Below are 14,586 nucleotides of genomic sequence, written 5' to 3'. Positions count from 1 at the left end.
TCTAGTAAAACCAAAATATTTAAATAGTCACACAATGGTCATTTTGACAGAGATGTTGCTGGTCATAAACCAGTCATGTGGGGATCCCTGGATGGCTCAGCGGTTTAGTGCCTGCCCTTGGCCTAGGGCGTGGTCCTGGAGTCCCGGGATCGAGTCCTGCGTCGGGCTCCTGGCATGGAGCCTGCTTCTCCCTCTGCCTGTGTCTCCGCCTCTCTCTCTCTTGTCTCTGTCTCTGTCTCTAATGAATAAATAAAATCTTAAAAAATAAATAAATAAACCAGTCATGTGAATTACACCAAGTTATTTTGCAGCTGATTATACAGCTGTAAGTACTTCTTTTAGTGATTGCATCAAGAGTACTAATATATACATCTGGATTGGAAGACTGAGATGCAGTATTGAGGTGGAAGGCTTATTTGAAATCCATCTGCTATGGATTTTAACTTCACCAGGGTGGTAAAATGATCTGAACCACATAATCTACTCTAGTATCTTCTCCTAGTTTCATAGGGAACAGCAGGAGAGATACAAAGTTGCGAGAAATCCAAAGTTGGAAACCTTTTCATGTAGTGTTCCTGAATCTCAAGGAAATCCAGCTTATTAGTTTCAAAAGAATCTTTCAGCCACTACTGCATCTGTGCTTCCATCTGGGTGGGGACCTAACTGAAATGTGATTCCATGTTGGAAACCAGTATACAGAAAAGTCAGTTCCCAGCTTCAGAGGAGATTGGCAGAATACAGTTTGGATCCAGGTTCAGTAAGTACAATTTGCTAGTTTATTTTAGTTTCCAAAGCCATCCAACTTTCATTTGCCCTGGCTCTTGATGTTTTAGAAACTTGGCAATAGAATGATCTTATTAAATAGATCCTCCCCTCATATAAGCATCTTCAGATTGAAAGGCCACATAAATTTTGTTTTTCAATTCTAAACGCATACAAGATTTTTATCTGTCCCATTATGGATCAGACTTACCTTTCGTTTCTCCCTAGCTCTCCTGTATTTTTTTCTGTATTCATTTAGATTTAATTTTTTTAAGGCAAGAACCATGTATAAGGTGACTTATTCATGTTCAAAATCTTAGTACTTAATACAAAATCTGGCATATAGTCATTAATCAATAGCATTATAGTTAATAATACATATTATGAGGAAAACATTTTCTATTAACATAGATTACTTTTCAGGCCTATCATATATGACATATATATGTATATACACATGTATACACATATCTGTGATACATATCTCTCTATATGTTACAGTAATAATTGGTATGTGAAGTTGTACCTGCACATATATATATAATCTCTATCAGATTCCCTAGCCATAATATCAACACAGCAAAGAATACATCTTAATAGAAAGATTTATGATTAGTAAATTAAACAGAGAATGGCAATATGACCCAGCAATTTCACTCCTAGGTATCTGCTCAAAAGAATGAAAACTATTACTCAAACAAAAAATTGTATGTAGATGTTCATAGCAAAATTCACAATAGCCAAAAGGTAGAAAGGATGCAAATATCCACCAACTGAGGAACAGATAAACAGAATGTGACATAATACATACAAAGAATATTATTCAGCCATAGAAATAATGAAGTCCTAGCACATGCTACAACACGGATCAAGCTTGAAAACTTTATAATGAGGGAAAGAAACCAGTCATAAAAGTTACATATTATATGATTCCATTTATATCAAAAATCCACCCTGACACATACATAGAGACAGGAAGAAGATCTGTGGTTGCCAGGGGCTGGGCTGGGCACGAAGTGATGGGAAGATAATAGTTGGTTTCTTTCGGGGTTGATAGAAATGTTTGGAGCTAGATAGAAGTGATGGTTTTCACACATTGTGAATGTAAAGTAAATGCTAAATTTCACATTTGAAAGTGGTTAAAATGGTAAATTGTATGTGTATTTTACCATAACAAAAATATTTGTGCCAGAATTGCTGTTTAATCAAACTACATTTTAAAAATTAAAAATCTTGAATTCATTATTTTTTTCTAGAATTATATAGCAGTTATAGCTCACCTGACTTACTTGACTAAAATCATCTTTTTTTTTTATTTTTATTTATTTATGATAGTCACAGAGAGAGAGAGGCAGAGACACAGGCAGAGGGAGAAGCAGGCTCCATGCACCGGGAGCCCGAAGTGGGATTCGATCCTGGGTCTCCAGGATCGCGCCCTGGGCCAAAGGCAGGCGCCAAACCGCTGCGCCACCCAGGGTTCCCTTCTTTTTTTTTTTTTAAGGAAACTTCAGTCTATTGAAATCTCTGTTCTCTATCGATGAAAATATATCAAAATCATTAATTACTTTAGTTCAAATGATTGATTGTTATCCATAGTTCACCTACTCTTTTCTTTTCCATTATAATAACTAATTCAATGCTGTTCCTTTGAGAAAAAGGCAGGTTTTTTTAAATTAAATACTGAAAATCTAAATATTTTTGTGGATACAATTAATTTTTTCAAAGAAAATTATTTTAAAAGTTTTACCTGCCATTGCTTTGTAGTTCATAATCATTAGAATTCATAACATAATCATTACTTTACTGTCTTATGTCACTGGATAGAGATCATCAATATGTAAATTATATATATAATAGATGGAGTTATAAACACTAAAAGTATCGAGTCAATGGAATAATATTACGAAGGAGAGATGATGTTGAAATTATGGTGGTGTAGATGAGCTTCACTGAAAAATATAAACTTTCACATGCATCTAGAAAAATTGATAGGATTTGATAGTTTACCATAGCAGGAGAGAATGATGAACATTCCAGGTGTCCAGGCAAGACAGAAGATGCTTCAGGATTTCAATATCTCCATTGTAAATGATTGAAAATGCCTTGCCACTATTTCCCAGCGTGTAACTGCATCCACTCATACGTGTCCTGTACACTCTGGGATGAGAGATCTTTCTAAAAGACAAATCTATTTGGCCTAATAATTACAATAGCATGCATTTATGCAGTGGTTACTTTGTCCCAGACACTGTTGTGTCTTCACAGTTAAACACTTAATCATCATAACAATTGTGCAAGATTTTTCCTTACCCTGTCAAAATACTTATAAATATTACAAGAAAATCAGATTCTGAATCCTACCATGAGCTGCCTGTATCTTCTGACTCAATGTTCAAACCAAATGACTCAAATACAAGAGAAACAGTAACTTATCCAATTATCTAATAGGTACTTACTGAATGCCACGTCCTCTCACCCCTCCATATGTCTTTGTCTGTGTGATGTCTGTGGACTCAAATGTTCCCTACTACCTTCTTATTTCCTCTGTCTTTTGTATGAATGTACATTCCCTCTCACCTTTGAGCAGTATTCTCTGATGTTTGTTTTTATGCCCAGGTTTTGGCTATTATTTATAAAGCTGTGTTAAAGATTCAAATATAGTTCTTTGTGTAAACATATATTTTCATTTTTGTTGGGTAAGTGCCTATAAGAGGAATTGCTGGATCATTAGGAAAGTCAAGTTTAACTTTCTGAGAAACTGCCAAACCACTCTCCAAAGTGCAGTGGCACATTTCATTTCTTACAATCATTTTGTCCCTCATCTTCAACAAAACTTAGTATTATTGGTTTTATTAATTTCAGCCATTCTGCTGAGCATGTAGTGCTATCATATGTGATCTGGTTTGTGTTTTCCTAATGACTAATGATGTTGAGCGTCCTTTCCTGTGTATTTTCCGTTCGTTTATCTTCTATGGTGAAATGTATGATAAAATCAAAACCCCATTTTAATTAAGTTACTTGGTTTCATACTAAGGAGTAGTAAGATTATTTAGATATTCAACTTACATGTCCTTTATCACATATATGTGTTACAAATATTTCACTTGAATTTACAACCCTGAGGTCAGGAGTCCCTCGCTCCACTGACTGAGCCAGCCAGGCTCCGTAGCCTGCTTTACTTTTTTATACTACTTTGGACTCTTATTTTTCCTGAATCTGTGTGTATATACTTTTTAGCAACTTGGGAAAATTCTGGCTATTTGTTATTCAAATATTTTGTTCTTACTCTGTGTCCTTCATTTTCTAGCAATCCAATTACATGAATGTATGCTCTGTTAATATACCAAGTCCTTTGTTTTTAAGCTTGGTAAGAAAAGTCTTGGGAAATTTTTATACTTAATTTAGCTTCAAAACTAAGGCAGTATCCTGAGGACTCTACTTAATGCCCTGTGGATCACTAGATCTTTCCACACTGGCAAGTGGACACATGAGTTATCCTCAGCCCTGTGAGAGCTCCAGGAACTTTTCTACTCCTTTCCTGTAGCTCTTTCCAAGGCTTCTGGTATTTTCTTCTCATGAAATGTACAGAGCAATACTCAGTGACAGAATTGGGAGATTCTTTGAGGTTTTACAGAGTTGTGTGTCTCTGCAACTACCCACTCCGCTCTCTTATTCTGACCTGTCAAATCTAGTTTTCTTGACTGCTCCCAAAATTTGGTCTCTATCTCTGCAACTTGGCAAGATGGCTTGATTCCATTACAGCTAACCCTCCTTTGTTGTTTGGTACAATTGAAGGGCTCATCTTTTTTGTGGTTCACTTATGCCAGGGGTCATAGTCCTATGTTGCTTGTTGTCCAGTATTTGAAAAATGTTACTTATGTTTTGTCTGCTGTCTAATTGTTTAACACAGAAGAGGTTTTTTTGTTTTGTTTTGTTTTGTTTTGTTTTTGTTATTTCCTCCTAACCAAGGTTGAAGTTCTAGTCCAATTCCACATGTTGAGTTTAAGGAATTGATGAAACATATAGCAAGGTGTCAAAACAGGCAAACATGGCCTTAGAAAGGAGCTTATTTTTATATTAAATTTCCCAATTATTTTTTAAGTATAAAATTGAAAGTAGAGAAATAAGTGATTCATTGGGAATTACTATATATTATATTCAAAAAGCAGAAGACTAAAGATGTAATTCTTGGGGAGTCATATGTAAGAGAAGAAAGATTTATAAAAGTAAAGTTATATGTTAAATAAAAGCAGACACAATTTTAAGAAATTTGGAGTTATTCTGAAAATTGATTGGTACTTAAAGGAAGAACCATGTTCTGATGTTTTCCCCTAAAATTTCAGCAAGTTCTAAAAAAAAATAAACATAAAAATAAAATAAAATTTCAGCAAGTTCTTGATTGAAAAATTTTAAAGGGATATTATTTTCCAATGAAATGACAGTTGGCATCAGACATTTGTGCCTGCTGACAAGACAGTGACATGGTACCACAACAAGTGCCTACGATTCAAATGGTGTCTAGACAGGAGGGATCATTTTAAACTTCTTATTTTTCACTGTCATCAAATTCTGTACCATACATTTTCTTTTATGCACAGTGATTAGACATAGATTTTACATAAAAGGAACATAGAGGGGACAATACTGTTGTATACTGTAAATAATTAGAGGAGTCAGTTTATTTAAGTAGATTGTTCAAGTTAAGTAGATGTTCAAGAGTATAGTCTATAGCTCTCTCATGAAGATAAAATCAAAACACTGAACTGTGACTTAATTCTTTGATATATACATGTACACATGCGTGCATATGTAAATGATTGAGATATGATACCAAATTAAATCATCTGTCAATCTAAAATAATTCTAGTAGACTAATTTATTGACTATTCTATTTCACTTCGCTTGATAAATATTGTTAGAGTTGTAAAACTAGAACCTTTAGTTTTATAATTACATTAAAATATATCCTTGACTCTATCTTTGATTGGTAGTTCCCTGGGAGATGAAGGAATTTTGTGATAAAAATATAAGTGAACATCTGAATTTAAAGAAACTTGTGGATTTCTAGAGAATTATAAATTATCCTTAAATTACCAAACTTTAAGTGATCAGAAATCATATAGAGCTAATCATGTCAGCTATTCTGAAAAAGTTGAATAATTTCCTAGTTAAGCCCATTTGGAAATGCACAGAGAAAAAATTTTAAATGCTTTAAATAATTTATTATATCTTTTCGGAAAGAAATTTCTGGGGTAAGTACAGTACATTTCAAAGACATAAGAATCATAAACATGAGTGGGAAATATCAGAAAGGGAGACAGAACATGAGAGACTCCTAACTCTGGGAAACGAACAAGGGGTGGTAGAATGGGAGGTGGGCAAGGGGTGGGGGTGACTGGGTGACGGGCACTGAGCGGGACACTTGATGGGATGAGCACTGGGTGTTATGCTATATGTGGGCAAATTGAACACCAATAAAAAATAAATAAACAAATAAAAAACAAAGACATAAGAATCAAATGATCACGTCTTTACTAATTTATTTTGGCATTAAAACCATGTTCATTGTGCGGAATCAGAAAAGACCCCGAATAGCCAGGGGAATTTTAAAAAAGAAAACCATAGCTGGGGGCATCACAATGCCAGATTTCAGGTTGTACTACAAAGCTGTGGTCATCAAGACAGTGTGGTACTGGCACAAAAATAGACACATAGATCAATGGAACAGAATAGAGAACCCAGAAGTGGACCCTGAAATGTATGGTCATCTAATATTCGATAAAGGAGGAAAGACTATCCATTGGAAGAAAGACAGTCTCTTCAATAAATGGTGTTCAATTTACCAACATACAGAAAAAAATTGGGAAAATTGGGGAAAAAGTTGGGAAAATTGGACATCTACATGCAGAAGAATGAAACTGGACCACTCTCTTTCACCATACACAAAGATAAACTCAAAATGGATGAGAGATCTAAATGTGAGACAAGAGTCCATCAAAATCCTAGAGGAGAACACAGGCAACACCCTTTTTGAACTCGGCCACAGTAACTTCTTGCAAGATACATCAACAAAGGCAAAAGAAACAAAAGCAAAAATGAACTATTGGGACTTCATCAAGATAAGAAGCTTTTGCACAGCAAAGGATACAGTCAAAAAAACTAAAAGACAACCTACAGAATGGGAGAGGATATTTGCAAACGACATATCAGATAAAGGGCTAGTTTCCAAAATCTATAAAGAACTTATTAAACTCAACACCAAAGAAACAAACAATCCAATCATGAAATGGGCAAAAGACATGAAGAGAAATCTCACAGAGGAAGACATGGACATGGCCAACATGCACATGAGAAAATGCTCTGCATCACTTGCCATCAGGGAAATACAAATCAAAACCACAATGAGATACCACCTCACACCAGTGAGAATGGGGAAAATTAACAAGGCAGGAAACAACAAATGTTGGAGAGGATGCGGAGAAAAGGGAACCCTCTTACACTGTTGGTGGGAATGTGAACTGGTGCAGCCACTCTGGAAAACTGTGTGGAGGTTCCTCAAAGAGTTAAAAATAGACCTGCCCTACGACCCAGCAATTGCACTGTTGGGGATTTACCCCAAAGATTCAGATGCAACGAAACGTCGGGACACCTGCACCCCGATGTTTCTATCAGCAATGGCCACAATAGCCAAACTGTGGAAGGAGCCTCGGTGTCCATCGAAAGATGAATGGATAAAGAAGATGTGGTTTATGTATACAATGGAATATTACTCAGCGATTAGAAACGACAAATACCCACCATTTGCTTCAACGTGGATGGAACTGGAGGGTATTATGCTGAGTGAAATAAGTCAATCGGAGAAGGACAAGCAGTGTATGTTCTCATTCATTTGGGGAATATAAATAATAGTGAAAGGGAATATAAAGGAAGGGAGAAGAAATGTTGGGAAATATCAGGAAGGGAGACAGAACATAAAGACTCCTAACTCGGGGAAACGAACTAGGGGTGGTGGAAGGGGGGAGGAGGGCGGGTGTTGGAGGGGAATGGGTGACGGGCACTGAGGTGGACACTTGACGTGATGAGCACTGGGTGTTTTTCTGTATGTTGGTAAATTGAACACCAATAAAAATTAATTTAAAAAAAAAACATGTTCAATTATGGATCAACTTTCTATACATATTCCTAAGAACTATCCATCATTCCACAAGTTTAGATTAACTTTTAGTAAAATATATACAAAGAAACTGTAGTCTGTATTTTAAAGTTTTTTCCCCAAACCTATAGTAATTTTATTTATGAAGCAAAAATAAAACATTTATCTTTAAATTAAATAGCGTCATAATACCAACATTTTGGGAAGCACTTTATTCTTAATCTACGTAGGACTGGAATAAACATAAACTGTGACCTACTGTATCTTAACCCCTGAGAAACTCATATCCGCATGTACCCAAATGTATGTATAATTTTCAGAAAAGCATTGTTCAAAATAGTTTGACAGTAGGGAGTAATATCCAAACATTTTTCAACAACAGAATGCATAGAGTGTGGTATTATCATTACAATATTATAATTAAGACCTATAACAATAATTTAACCACAACCACACTCAAGAACATAACTGCATCTTATGATAAATTGTGATAAAGATGTAAGACATAGAAATACATATAATGTGATTTTTGGGGGGTAGTTAAGAACAGGTAAATCTAAACTTCATTCTTTGGGATGTACACCTGATAGTAAAACAAACAGAATAAGGAAATTATTACTAAGTTATGATAGGGTTCTTGCAGAATGATGGAAAGTGATTGCTTGAGGGTTTCTTGAGTAAGGCAATGTTCTTTTTCTTGGCCTAGATGTTGTTTATAGGATCACATACATTTTAATTGTTTGCTAAACAATTGTTTGTCAAAGCTGTGTTTGATGCACTTGTGTCTAATAACAAAAAAATTTTAAATATAAAATTTCAGAAATGACCGACCTAACAATATTTGGTATATAACAGGTTTTCAAGCTCTTTACAAGTTTCTGTACAAATGACTTTTTCTCTATGTCAGTTTTATCATTTGCTATGTAAATACTAAGTATCCTCTTCATATTTCTAAGCAGATTAATCTATGATTTAATCTTTTTATTTGAACAAACTTTGTTTAACCGGTGCAGCCCTGTCAATTTCCCCATATGTTGCTTTCATATTTCACTATGAACAATTTATCCCTCTCAAGTTAATATGGAAAAACATGGATTTTATTGATGATACATCTTGTGTTTAATTGTGAAGCACCACTGTGACTAATGAGACTTGTGTTCTTGTTATTTACTTGTAATTTATTAAGATCTGTCTTTGGAAAGGGGCAAATAGAACACATTATGTTGTTGATGACAATATTTGATAGTCAATAATCATTACCTGATTAAAATATAAGAACCAGGGATGGGATACTTATATCTTTTGTAAGTAAAAGCAGGAATATAGGCTGCAGAGAGAAAAAGGACAGAAAATCCAGGCCTATGAGATACTTGGAGATGGATGTCTGAGAGATCCAGATACCCAGATTCACAAAAAACAGTGACATATGGATTATGTGCCATATGTAATTTCTGAAAGAATTCCTATCTACTAAGTATCAATCCAAAAAGCAGTAATTGATGAATAGGATTGAAGTTCTTTCAATAGCCTGCTTTAAATATAGATGGTATAAAATCTGTTTCGTGAGAAACAAGATAATCTGATAGAAAACTAGCTATATGATATTAAGTAAATGGTTCTTATTTCTTCATATAAAAAGCACGTTACCGCCATGTAAAGCAAGTGATTCTTAGGTTGAAAACCTCAACATGCCTGGTTCTTGATGTACAGAATCCTTTCTGCATGAAAGAAAGACCTTGGATCTTTTGGGGTTTTTATTTGAGGATTCCAGTGTTCAGTATATTAGGAGAAAGTCTACCAGTGTAGCTGACGCAATAAGTTCACAATCTCATGTAGGCAGCTGCATCTCTGGGATGGCCAGCCCCAGGCTAATTGCCAACCAAGCAAAGAGTTCATTTTTGCCTGCGTTCTTCCAATGAGGATACAACTAGAATGAGTGCTGGTGTTGGGGGAGGCTAAACTCCACATCTACCCATCTTAGGTTCTCCCCGGGGGGACTCATTACCAAGAGGATATCATCAAAAGAAAAAATTTATAAAGGTTTGCAGTGCACATCACACCGAAGAAATCAAAAATAAAGAGGAACTCAAAGCAGCAGCTTAAAACTGTCGGCTTTATAGCGTCTTCAGCAAAGAACAATAATACATTTGTAGAAAAAATGATAGCCTAAAGAAAAGCAATTTTAGACTATCAAGGGCGGCATACTGGAAAGGTAAATATATGGGAAGACATTAACACTAAGATTTGTTTCTGGATTCCTCTTCCCAAAAATATATATACATATATATTTTGGGGTGGCATATCCCAGCTTCCTTCACAAGGCTTTATGCCTCGCTCTAAGGAATCCCTGCTGAGCCAAGCTCTAGTTATTGGTATTTGAGTTAAATTACAGTTATAGGTGGAATGGGTTTATGAGTCATTTCATTAGAATGTTTTCAAAAGATGTGCCCTTAGTCTCTTCTTTGACCAAAAGTGTGTGCAGAAGCCCCATCCTCTAAGGGATTGTACAGAATGTCTGGAGCTCTGTAGAGTTGGTTTTTTCCCCCCTCCTGAGGAAAGCAAGATTACTCTTTAACAGTTAAAAGCGTTGTTCCTATTAGGGATAATGTAACACCACGTCATCCTTCCTATATAGTACAATCATTATGCATACACTATAAAAACAGACTGCATGGTGACTAATTTTCAAATAAACCCATAGACTAAATCACAGCATATATAAATCATTTCTATCTCAACTGCTCACTTAAACCTGAACAAATTTTCTGGAAGCATGTTAATTTTCCTATGATACTCCTTAATATTTCTTGCAGAGCTGGTTTGGTGGTCACATATTCTTGCAGTTTCTGCCTATCTTGGAAGCTCTTTATCTCTCCTTCTATTCTGAATGAGAGCCTTGCTGGATAGAGTTTTCTTGCCTGCATGTTCTTCTCATCTAGGACCCTGAATCAATCCCGCCAGCCCTTTCTGGCCTCCCAGGTCTCTGAGGAGAGGTCTGCTATTAATGTAACAATTCTCCCCATATTCGTTAAGAATCTGCTGCCTCTATCTACTTTACAGATTTTCTCTTTTTCTATAGAATTTGCAAGTTTCACTATTAAGTGTTGAGGTGTTGAACGGTTTTTATTGATTTGGGGGGAGGACCACTCTATCTCCTGGGTCTGAGTGCCTATTCCCCTCCTGAATTAGGGAAGCTCTCAGCTTGGATTTGTTTAAATATGCTTTCTGGCCCTCTGTCCTTCTGGGTGCTCTCTGGAACCCCAGTGATACGTAATTCTTCCTTCTGAAGCTGTCATGTATTTCCCTTAACCTTTCCTCGTGGTCCTTTCATTGTTTTTCTCTGTTTTCCTCAGCTTCCTTCCTTGCCATCAAGGAGTCTTCTGTGTTGCTCATTCTTTCTTCCAGCACCTTATGCCTTGCCATTAGGACCCCCAATTTGGATTGCACCTCATTTAATTGATTTTTAACTTCAGCCTGATGAGATCTTAATTCTGCAGTTGTGAAGCCTCCACCCGCCCCGGGGGGAGGCAGGACCTCGGCCGTGTCCCCCGGGCCCTGGGCTCCGGGGCCTGTGCTGCCTGCACCGCGCTCCCGGGGCCATGGCGGGCGCCCGAAGGCAGCAGGTGCAGCGCCCCGCCCGCCCGGAGCCCCCGCCTGCCCCCCTGCTTCTCCCCGAGGCCCCGCCGCCTGCGGCTCCAGCGCTGTCCCGAGCTGGGCCCGCGGGCCTGGGGCGCTCTGCCCCGGCCGTGCCTCGTCTGCTAGTGACCCCGGGAGCCTGGGGACTCCGCCGCCCCTCCTGGGGTTCAGCCCGACGCCCCTCCTCTCCGGGGCTGGGCTCTAGGGGCGCCCAGGCTTTCCCGCCAGGCTGGAGCCATCTCCTCTGGCCTGCAGCTCCCCACCCCCCCACCTGCCCCAGGCTTCTTCCTTCCTTTCCCTTTCCCTTTCCCTTTCCTTTTCCCTTTCCCTTTCCCTTTCCCTTTCCCTTTCCCTTTCCCTTTCCCTTTCCTTTTCCCTTTCCCTTTCCCTTTCCTTTTCCCCCTTTCCCCCTTTCCCCTTTTCCCCCTTTCTCCTTTTCCCCCTTTCCCCCTTTCCCCCTTTCCCCTTTTCCCCCTTTCTCCCTTTCTCCCTTTTCCCCTTTCCCTTTCTCCCTTTCCCTTTCCCTTTCCCTTTCCCTTTCCCTTTCCCCCTTCCTGTCTTGTCTTGTTAGAAGCCAAAACTTTTCTCTCTGTAGAGTTCCGGCTGTTCTCTCTTTAAATCTCAGGTCACATTCGTAGGTGTTCAGGATGGTTTTGAAGTTCTGTAGGGACTTTGGGGACCTGGTGAGGTGAGGACCCTACTCCTCCATCTTCATAAATCCCCTCTTTCAGGGTATTTGAAAGACTGCTTTGTCTTGTCCTCCAAATGGTGCCTCGTAAAGTCTGTACGCATATTTCAATGTAATTAAAAAATAGAGCCTTTTCCAGTAGCTGTTAAAAAGAACATCTCAGTTATTTTGTATCAAAGGCAATTTCATGCACTTTTTTTTTTTTATAAACTGCTTATTCAGTCAGCATTTTCCAGTGCTCCTGAGAGGGCAGTGAGGTGCCAAGTGATTGGCCTATAAAGCTGCTGGCTAAGGACAAAGTTTCTGCTTGCACTCCGGACAAGTGTCTGGCGCAAAAGCAGATTCCATGGGGATGGATGTGGGGCTGGCCAGGCCGGCCACTGATGTGGGGTGGGCTCTTGTTCAGAGGGGTTTCCAGGTCCCATTCCCCCTTTCTGGTGACCAATGACTGAAATACCCTTTGGATTGTTGGACAGTCCTAACTTTCCTAACTCCAGCGACCTCAACTTAGTTTTACTTAATAGCTGGTGTTTAATATTGTCCTTTGTGGTTTTATGTTTCCTCCCTTTTTTTATTGTATAAGACTCATGGCTTTCACATCCGTTTCCATGTAGAGGAACTCCAGCTGGCGACTAGACTGCGGGCAACCTCACTGAAGGAGAGAAAGCATTTTGGGGGCATTTTTCGAGACCATGTGGTGGATACCCGACAGTACTTGGAACATGTTAGAGAGTCCACGACAGGTATGCTGGCCATTAACGACCCAGCCTGAGGGAATTGTTCACGTGAAACCTGTGCATGTTTGTGTTTAAGAGTGTGTGTAAAACTTCATCCCATCACTGTGAGTGGAGGTAACCTCCCAATCTGCTTACGTTGTTGTAATGGCACCTGATTTTGCAGAAACAGAGACTATTAGAGAGTCCTAGATGGACTCTCCATTTTTCTCTTCCTTTTATAGCCACTAAGACAGAATGACCCAGCTCTTTGAATGCACTGAGACTTTAGATAAAAGAAACCTAGGCATAATTACAACATTTACATTATTCTGGCTCCCCACCCACTCCCCCTGTTGGAAGCCTTGTGTTAGAGATCTTTCTTCTGATCTCTTGTTAAATATTTTAATCTTCTGTTTTAACTCTCTAAATGTCTGCTTGAGTGAGGACTCCTCTAAATGGATGATACATACTCTGGACATCAGCTGTATGTAAATGTTTATGTGTTTGTTGGTTAATATCCTTGTTTGGCCTAACTTTGGCTTTCAGTATTGGGATGTCCACATTATTTAGGTACAGTCAGTCTGCTTGTTTCATTATTGACACGTGGATTCATTTTTGTAGGCACGCTGGGTAGACCTGTAAATCTCATAACTCATGAATTCCTCAATCTTTATTCACAAAGAAACAAGGAAACTTTGCGAACAAAGGTGCACTAGGTGCTGAGGTTGGTTTTCTAGCTTTGGCAGATAAGAGAGAATTCAAGGAGTTACAGATATTTATAGCAAACGGAAAGAACTTAGAAAAGTATAAGCTGGGTTTTTTTCCTAAATTATATTAGGAATCCAAAACCTAGCTACTTGGAAGCACTGAGAGTACACAGCCATTCAAGGGGATGGTGCTATTATGGCATCATCCCCACTTGTGCTCCACGCTTAGTACTTACTTGTTTAACTTGAAAGCATGTAATGAGTGCTCATTATACAACTTGGGTATACATTGGTAAGACTACTGAGTTCTCTGTTCTTAAGGAACTTGCATCCTTGTAGCAGGAAGAGAGATGGCAGACAAGAAGAAAGCATGTATTGGGGAAAATCTATGCAGATAATCAAGAGGTGTTATGGAGAATGTCTGGTGGCTTAGACTGCTGGTCATAGAAAGCTCTGAGTAGCTGGTATGTGACTGTCAGAAAGGAGCAAGCTGTGTGCAGATTGGTGAGAAGAATTGTCTCTTACACCACTTTCAGGATGGGCATGATGTATCCAGATCCCAAACAAGGCTAGAGTGTCCTGTCAAGAAATAAACCCAGTTGTGGGTGGGCCGTGTACAGGGTTGAAGGATATGAAGTCAGAGGAGGACGTGGGAGCCACATTGTATAAAGTTCTGTCCACCTACACTCATTGGATTTTACCGTTAAGTGAGACTATACAGATAGATGAAATGGGGCACTTTATTTTACAGATGTGCGTCTAATGTACAGGGAATACACTGTATGCAGGTAAAAAGGGAGGCAGGGACACCAGTAGGGAGGTGCTTAAGTCCATTTAGATCAGTGATAATGGTAACCTGAATTAGAAAGGGATTGGAGGGGGCAGATGGGAGGACTTTTGATGGCTCAAATGTAGTGAGTAATG

Source organism: Vulpes vulpes, chromosome 10 (genome assembly GCF_048418805.1).
Source record: "Vulpes vulpes isolate BD-2025 chromosome 10, VulVul3, whole genome shotgun sequence".
Taxonomy (NCBI): domain Eukaryota; kingdom Metazoa; phylum Chordata; class Mammalia; order Carnivora; family Canidae; genus Vulpes; species Vulpes vulpes.
The sequence above is the reverse complement of the archived record's forward strand: the minus strand, read 5'-3'. Positions refer to the sequence as shown.